Consider the following 9,077-nt stretch of genomic DNA (forward strand, 5'->3'; position numbering starts at 1 on the left):
TTTTTCCGGTATTCCCCCCAAGAAGTTCCATAATTATAGTGGGGAAAAAAGGAAATACGTTTCTCTAAAAGCTGCTCAGAAACGGGTACCAAAGAAGACCAATAAAGCAACAATTAATATTCAGAAGGATCTCCCAGACAAGAGTTCGACAAGGGATAACATCTTAAAAAGGTACGGAACATTTATTGAAAGTTTCAAGGAAGTTGTTAAATTCCTAGATTTCATGTTTGATATTGTTTCGAATACCTGTTGTGAGCAAGATCTTGCTCACCTAAACATAACCTGATTGTGTTGAAAGTTCATCCTCACCAAGAAGCCCTACTAAATACGGTGAGGATTGCAAAAGAATTGGGGCGCACATACTATGTTGGGAAATTTCTGAATATGCGGAACAATTTATTGTTTCAAGCTTAAGTTTAACTCGCTTACATATTCCTCGAAATATGTGTTGGTAAGCTTTCGCTTCAACCAAGTTTATCTTTACCTAGTGACGAAAGTCATGATATGTTTCAATCACTTTAAAAATTGCTTTGACGAGAAATGGTGTAACAACTGTATAACGTCCTCTAAGAATGTTTCAATGATTCGAATGAGAGTTTAGATTACATAACCAATGATGGACATAAGTATTGTTGTGGAAACACATATGTGCATAAGTCCTATCCCTTGAACCAAAGTTTGCGAACTTTGTTGATCAAGAGAAACCGTAAGAATGGCTTGTTGCCAAGTCCGCGAACTCAGTCCGCGAACTGCAGAACTTCTCATCCCGAGAAATTCTGCTAGAGTTGAAAAACTAGTTGCGTGAGTACCAGTCCGCGAACCAGCGAAAGTTTTTGCCGAGATTTTGTGATGGAGTTTGTAAACTCTACCCGGTTGCTTAAGTCCGCGAACCTAGTGTGCGAACCTAAGAAGGTTATATATCTGAAGATGATTTCTGAACTTAAACTTAAAAATACTAAGGAATGCAGTTTGCAAACCGTGGATATAAAAGTTCATGTACGGATTCAAGTGAATCAAATCATCTTTGCTTCAATTGTGTATTGTGTAGTTACATAAGATTTTATTGCAATTGAACAACTCTCCAACTAGTTCTTTTGAAGTCATTAGAACTAGTTATGGTGAAGATGAATATGGCTAGATACCACATGTATGATTCTTAATTACCTAACTTGATTTGTGATTGAAATTCTTAAATATAACAGGTTAGAAGAAATTATCAAAGCCATGAATGTTGGTTTTTATTGTCAAAAAAAACGTTTTCATACTCTTATGGTAACCATTCTTGGTGTAAATCCTTGTGGAAAAGTTTATTCTTCCTTCTAAGCATATCAATTCTTGTTCATACAAGTTTGTATCTTAGAAAAGATGATCATAATACTTGATCTTCATGATTACATATTGTGTGTTATTACCATGAGATAGTTCTATTGTTCAGTAACTTGATCTCATGAGAGACTTTCAATGATTGGTTCTTAGTTCGCATCTCCTTGTGGGTTTTCTAAAATCCAATATATAAATCCTTATCTCTGGAGTAAGGTCGCTCTTGTTGTTCTTTCGGGAATGACATCAAATGGGGGAGAGTTCTTTTGAACTTGTGCTTAATGGTCATATATTGAGGGGTGTGCGGCTGTGGAATTTTAGAGGGGTTATCTTGTATCTTTAAACTCCTTGATGAATGCATTTAGCTTCGGATTTATTATTGCATCTAAATTAGTTGGTATGTATTATTCTTTTAGTCTATGAAACGTCTCTTTCGGAAATTTCATTATGATACCGTTCTTGTACCTTTGCCAATTTTATTGACAAAAAGGGGGAGAACTAATATGTAGTTCACACTACAAATACATATGGTTTTCGGATCATTGTGTAAGGGGGAGTGGTTTCCATGTGAGATGGAGTATTGACTAAGGGGGAGTGATACATATCACCGTAGTATTATTGTCGAAGTTGTGATACAATGAAACTTTGATACTGCGTAATAATACTATGATGGGTCTTCAACAAGTACAGGATGAACACATGCAGAGTTGAAGAACCGAGGAAATCAAGATTGTCGTTTTTACTTTTAACAAGTACAAGCCATATGTAAAATGGTTTTGTCATTAAAATTGACAAAGGGGGAGATTGTTAGAGCACTTCTCGGTTGAACCCACTAGTGTTGGTATGTCAAGTTAGTTGTCAATTTTAATTGCCAAAATGCATTCTTGATTTATCATACTAAATATAGTTTCAGACTAGATTAGGTCTAAGAAGTTGAATCGAATCTGTCCTTAAAGGATGAAGATTGAAGACTGCAAGAAGACATCAACAAGTACTTCATCAACAAAGGTATGTGATTGATTTCATTTGTATTCTTTTTCAATTCTACCTTTCTAATCTATCAAGATATATGCTCACTATATGGAACAATTCTGATGACGGTAAACGTACATTTATGTATATATACTTGAGGTTATTTGATTCATGACCTTGGAGACAATAACCTTTATCCTTCTAAATAATCTCATGTTATAGTGAATGAGCTTATGAATCCAACGAGCCAAGAATCACTCAATTCCGAGTTATAACGATGAAATTATGAGTGATTCATTAAAGTAACAATTATAAGTGTTGTTGTAATTGTTACAGTTCGCTAGTAGGAAACAATCCATGGACTGTTTGTAACAGTACACGGACTTGGGCCCAATTACGTGACCAAAAGCCATTTTTGGTCAAGTTGGTGATGTTTCCTTATCTAGGCAAGTTAGCTATTACTCCAAACATCTTTGATTACCATATTAAAGTGTTTGTGATTCCTTCCTAATTTAATTTATGATTTATTCACAAAAATACAATTTGCTAAATTAATTATTTATTTAATTATTTTGGCAAGAGTTATAAACTTAGGAAAGACTCCCTTATTTAGGAGAGTCTTGAAAAAGGAAAATAGCTTTGCTTAGATTCCAAGCTATTGTTCACTATAAATAAAGGGTTCGTGAGTTTACATGTTTTTCATCCCTTTTGGAAAATAGGTGTAAGCTTTGCAGGTTGTTTCCATGTCTTTTGTTTTTCGTTAACAAGAGTGAGACAAAGTCTTTGTATTAGGGATCACAAAGCCAAGTTGAATTAAACCTTCGTGATTGATTATACAACTTGTAATCTAGGTTTTTCACCTCTTGTCTATTCTAAGGTTTTCTCTTCTGATATAAAACCATTCAAGAGTTGTTGATCATAAACCATAAGTTTTGATAGATTTCAGTTTCCGATCGTATACCAACACTTGTTAGTCGAAATCGGAGACTAGAAAGAAAAACTTCTATTGATGCATCTCGTAAAAATCTTTGAGAAGTTTTAGACAAGATATCTCTAGATTTATTCTAGTTGTTCTTGTTGTAGAGTTATTAGGTTTGTCTTCGTTTTATTGAAGAGTATAATAATCCCTAATCTACAAGTTTGTTTTGATATTACTGTTACCTAGTAATTGTTTTTATCAAATAAACACAAGATTTCCAAAACCTTGATTCATATCTAAAGGGAAATCAAACCGGTGTTTTGTGCAAACAAAATATCGAATCGTATCAATCGTGTTGTGGTATCTTCTAAAGAGAGCCTCGGGTTCTGCTAGAAGATTTGTGTGAAGAATTTCTAAAGAGAATCGGTATTCTTCTAGGAGTTCTATAAGTGCTGAAGAAGGCATTAAATCTAGTCCGAATAGGTAGTAGGAAATTGGTGTAACAGCTTATAATCAGTGTGTGTTTATTCTGGACTAGGTCCCGGGTTTTTCTGCATTTGCAGTTTCCTCGTTAACAAAATTCTGGTATCTGTGTTATTTCTTTTCCGTATTATATTTTATTTATATAATAGAAATATCATAGGTTGTACGCTAAGATCAATCAGTTCTTGTATCCGGCCTTAGGGTTGTTGAGTGAATTGATTGACACTTGAACATTGGTCTTTGGTACCGTTCAAGTTAAGCCTCTTATATTCAATCGGGCTCTCAAATCCCTATTTGCTGATTACGGATTGAATCAAGAGATAGAGATATAAAACTCTTTGATATACTTTTTTTAGATTGAGTCTAGCTGTCTAGTTGATTCTCTTGAAAATATATTGGAGTTTGTCTATTCAGATTGCCAAGCGAAATATTGGGTGTGGTTGTTAGACCCCCGCTTTTTCAATTGGTTTCAGAGCAGGCAAACACGCTAAGACCTCATAAGTCTGTGTTTGTAGCAATCTGATTCTATGGACAGAGGTGCTATCTCTATAAACTTACTGCTAGTCTTCGATGGCATGAACTATTTATGGTGGAAAATTGCAATGCGTTCTTTCATTCAAGCGCGAGATTTTCAATCATGGGTTTGTATTGTTAATGGTTATGATCCTCCATCAGTTACAGTAGACGGTGTAACTATTGAAAAGAATATTGGTGATTATAATGATCTTGAGATTATTGTTGCAAAGCAAAATTCTGAAGGATTAAATGCGATCATCCACGCCATTACCCCGGATCTTCAGCACCACGTTACTACGTGTAATAAGTCTAAAGATGCCTAGGATATCTTAGAAACTGTATTCGAAGAGAATGCCGCAGAGAAAGAAGCAAGGCTTAGAAATCTATCTTCTGACTGGGAAAACCTTCGCATGTCTGATGATGAAACCTTTGATGAGTTTAACCAAAGACTTTCTCAAATAGTTAACTCCTCATTTGCGTTAGGAATAACTATTCCGGAGAAAGATATTGTGTGGAAAATTCTCAGGTCTCTACCATAAAGATATGAGTCTAAGAAATATGCCATTGAAGAAGGAAACGATCTTTCTACACTCTCCAGAAATACTCTTGCTGGAAAGTTAAAGATCTTTGATAATGAACACGCAAGAAAAGAGGTGATTTCTCTTAAAGCTGCAAACAATTCTGAATCCTCTAAGGATAAATCCGGTTCGCCAGATACTAAGGATGTTACTGCACGACAATTTAGAAAATTCTTGAGAGACAGGAAAAAAAGTTTCTCTAAAAGTGTAACATCTCCTAAGGATGATGTACAATGCTATAAATGTCGTGGTTCCGGGCACTTGTCTTCAGTATGTCCTAGCTGGAGCCGTAGACAATCGACATATCCAGCATATTTGCCTACTCTTGATGATGGACCTGAATTTTATAATCCCCAAGAGTTGGCTGGCGAGGTTGCATTAGCTTCTGGAAAAATTCTTGCGGATATTGATTCTGATTATGACGAAGAAATATTCCATGTGGATCCACTTGCTAACAACCTTCTTAAAGAAAGTCATAAAAAACTCATGGAAGCTGAAAATACCATTTTCAGTGGGAAAGTTAAATATGACAGACTTCGTAGTCGAAATAAAGACTTGCAAGACCAACTTGATTCTAGTGGTGCAAGGGATTATCTCAACGAAATACGAAAGCTTAAAGAAGAAATTTCCGAAGGTCGTGATCGGGAAATTATTCTTCAAGCAAATCTAGATAACTTGGAAAACATTGATATGAACTTTTTATTTGACAACGAGAAGATCTCAAAGTTCAATGTGAATCATCCAAGAATGATCTAGTTATTGCGCTTGAAAATGTCAAAAGTTTGGAAGAAGAAAACTCGAGCTTTAAAGAGAGTTTATCCATAAATAACAGCTCAGATAAATTAACCTCGATATTGGGAGCATGTAGAATTCATCGTGATACACGGGGATTGGGATATGAAGGAATAGACGCTCCTAGTATTTGCAATGAGGTAAATTTGTCAAAGCTAAAGTTTCTTCTCAACCAAAACCTTCCACGGTTGACAAAAGTAAAGTATCTCTATCAACTACTGATAACGAAAAGAGGAAATCCTGTAAAGTTCCAAAGCAAGCACATAAACATTCAGGTAACACTAAACGTAACTTTTTCTCTTCTACTAAACATTGTTTTTATTGTGGAAAACCAGGTCACTTGCAAAGGAATTGCAAATTTCTTAAACGAGATAAAACCAGATCTCATTCTATTAAGATGACAAGGTCTGATGTTCCAAACTGGAGAAAAACTGAGTCTCATAATATCAGTTTTTCCGGTATTCCCCCCAAGAAGTTCCATAATTATAGTGGGGAAAAAAGGAAATACGTTTCTCTAAAAGCTGCTCAGAAACGGGTACCAAAGAAGACCAATAAAGCAACAATTAATATTCAGAAGGATCTCCCAGACAAGAGTTCGACAAGGGATAACATCTTAAAAAGGTACGGAACATTTATTGAAAGTTTCAAGGAAGTTGTTAAATTCCTAGATTTCATGTTTGATATTGTTTCGAATACCTGTTGTGAGCAAGATCTTGCTCACCTAAACATAACCTGATTGTGTTGAAAGTTCATCCTCACCAAGAAGCCCTACTAAATACGGTGAGGATTGCAAAAGAATTGGGGCGCACATACTATGTTGGGAAATTTCTGAATATGCGGAACAATTTATTGTTTCAAGCTTAAGTTTAACTCGCTTACATATTCCTCGAAATATGTGTTGGTAAGCTTTCGCTTCAACCAAGTTTATCTTTACCTAGTGACGAAAGTCATGATATGTTTCAATCACTTTAAAAATTGCTTTGACGAGAAATGGTGTAACAACTGTATAACGTCCTCTAAGAATGTTTCAATGATTCGAATGAGAGTTTAGATTACATAACCAATGATGGACATAAGTATTGTTGTGGAAACACATATGTGCATAAGTCCTATCCCTTGAACCAAAGTTTGCGAACTTTGTTGATCAAGAGAAACCGTAAGAATGGCTTGTTGCCAAGTCCGCGAACTCAGTCCGCGAACTGCAGAACTTCTCATCCCGAGAAATTCTGCTAGAGTTGAAAAACTAGTTGCGTGAGTACCAGTCCGCGAACCAGCGAAAGTTTTTGCCGAGATTTTGTGATGGAGTTTGTAAACTCTACCCGGTTGCTTAAGTCCGCGAACCTAGTGTGCGAACCTAAGAAGGTTATATATCTGAAGATGATTTCTGAACTTAAACTTAAAAATACTAAGGAATGCAGTTTGCAAACCGTGGATATAAAAGTTCATGTACGGATTCAAGTGAATCAAATCATCTTTGCTTCAATTGTGTATTGTGTAGTTACATAAGATTTTATTGCAATTGAACAACTCTCCAACTAGTTCTTTTGAAGTCATTAGAACTAGTTATGGTGAAGATGAATATGGCTAGATACCACATGTATGATTCTTAATTACCTAACTTGATTTGTGATTGAAATTCTTAAATATAACAGGTTAGAAGAAATTATCAAATCCATGAATGTTGGTTTTTATTGTCAAAAAAAACGTTTTCATACTCTTATGGTAACCATTCTTGGTGTAAATCCTTGTGGAAAAGTTTATTCTTCCTTCTAAGCATATCAATTCTTGTTCATACAAGTTTGTATCTTAGAAAAGATGATCATAATACTTGATCTTCATGATTACATATTGTGTGTTATTACCATGAGATAGTTCTATTGTTCAGTAACTTGATCTCATGAGAGACTTTCAATGATTGGTTCTTAGTTCGCATCTCCTTGTGGGTTTTCTAAAATCCAATATATAAATCCTTATCTCTGGAGTAAGGTCGCTCTTGTTGTTCTTTCGGGAATGACATCAAATGGGGGAGAGTTCTTTTGAACTTGTGCTTAATGGTCATATATTGAGGGGTGTGCGGCTGTGGAATTTTAGAGGGGTTATCTTGTATCTTTAAACTCCTTGATGAATGCATTTAGCTTCGGATTTATTATTGCATCTAAATTAGTTGGTATGTATTATTCTTTTAGTCTATGAAACGTCTCTTTCGGAAATTTCATTATGATACCGTTCTTGTACCTTTGCCAATTTTATTGACAAAAAGGGGGAGAACTAATATGTAGTTCACACTACAAATACATATGGTTTTCGGATCATTGTGTAAGGGGGAGTGGTTTCCATGTGAGATGGAGTATTGACTAAGGGGGAGTGATACATATCACCGTAGTATTATTGTCGAAGTTGTGATACAATGAAACTTTGATACTGCGTAATAATACTATGATGGGTCTTCAACAAGTACAGGATGAACACATGCAGAGTTGAAGAACCGAGGAAATCAAGATTGTCGTTTTTACTTTTAACAAGTACAAGCCATATGTAAAATGGTTTTGTCATTAAAATTGACAAAGGGGGAGATTGTTAGAGCACTTCTCGGTTGAACCCACTAGTGTTGGTATGTCAAGTTAGTTGTCAATTTTAATTGCCAAAATGCATTCTTGATTTATCATACTAAATATAGTTTCAGACTAGATTAGGTCTAAGAAGTTGAATCGAATCTGTCCTTAAAGGATGAAGATTGAAGACTGCAAGAAGACATCAACAAGTACTTCATCAACAAAGGTATGTGATTGATTTCATTTGTATTCTTTTTCAATTCTACCTTTCTAATCTATCAAGATATATGCTCACTATATGGAACAATTCTGATGACGGTAAACGTACATTTATGTATATATACTTGAGGTTATTTGATTCATGACCTTGGAGACAATAACCTTTATCCTTCTAAATAATCTCATGTTATAGTGAATGAGCTTATGAATCCAACGAGCCAAGAATCACTCAATTCCGAGTTATAACGATGAAATTATGAGTGATTCATTAAAGTAACAATTATAAGTGTTGTTGTAATTGTTACAGTTCGCTAGTAGGAAACAATCCATGGACTGTTTGTAACAGTACACGGACTTGGGCCCAATTACGTGACCAAAAGCCATTTTTGGTCAAGTTGGTGATGTTTCCTTATCTAGGCAAGTTAGCTATTACTCCAAACATCTTTGATTACCATATTAAAGTGTTTGTGATTCCTTCCTAATTTAATTTATGATTTATTCACAAAAATACAATTTGCTAAATTAATTATTTATTTAATTATTTTGGCAAGAGTTATAAACTTAGGAAAGACTCCCTTATTTAGGAGAGTCTTGAAAAAGGAAAATAGCTTTGCTTAGATTCCAAGCTATTGTTCACTATAAATAAAGGGTTCGTGAGTTTACATGTTTTTCATCCCTTTTGGAAAATAGGTGTAAGCTTTGCAGGTTGTTTCCATGTCTTTTGTT

This window comes from Papaver somniferum, chromosome 11 (genome assembly GCF_003573695.1).
Source record: "Papaver somniferum cultivar HN1 chromosome 11, ASM357369v1, whole genome shotgun sequence".
Taxonomy (NCBI): Eukaryota; Viridiplantae; Streptophyta; class Magnoliopsida; order Ranunculales; family Papaveraceae; genus Papaver; species Papaver somniferum.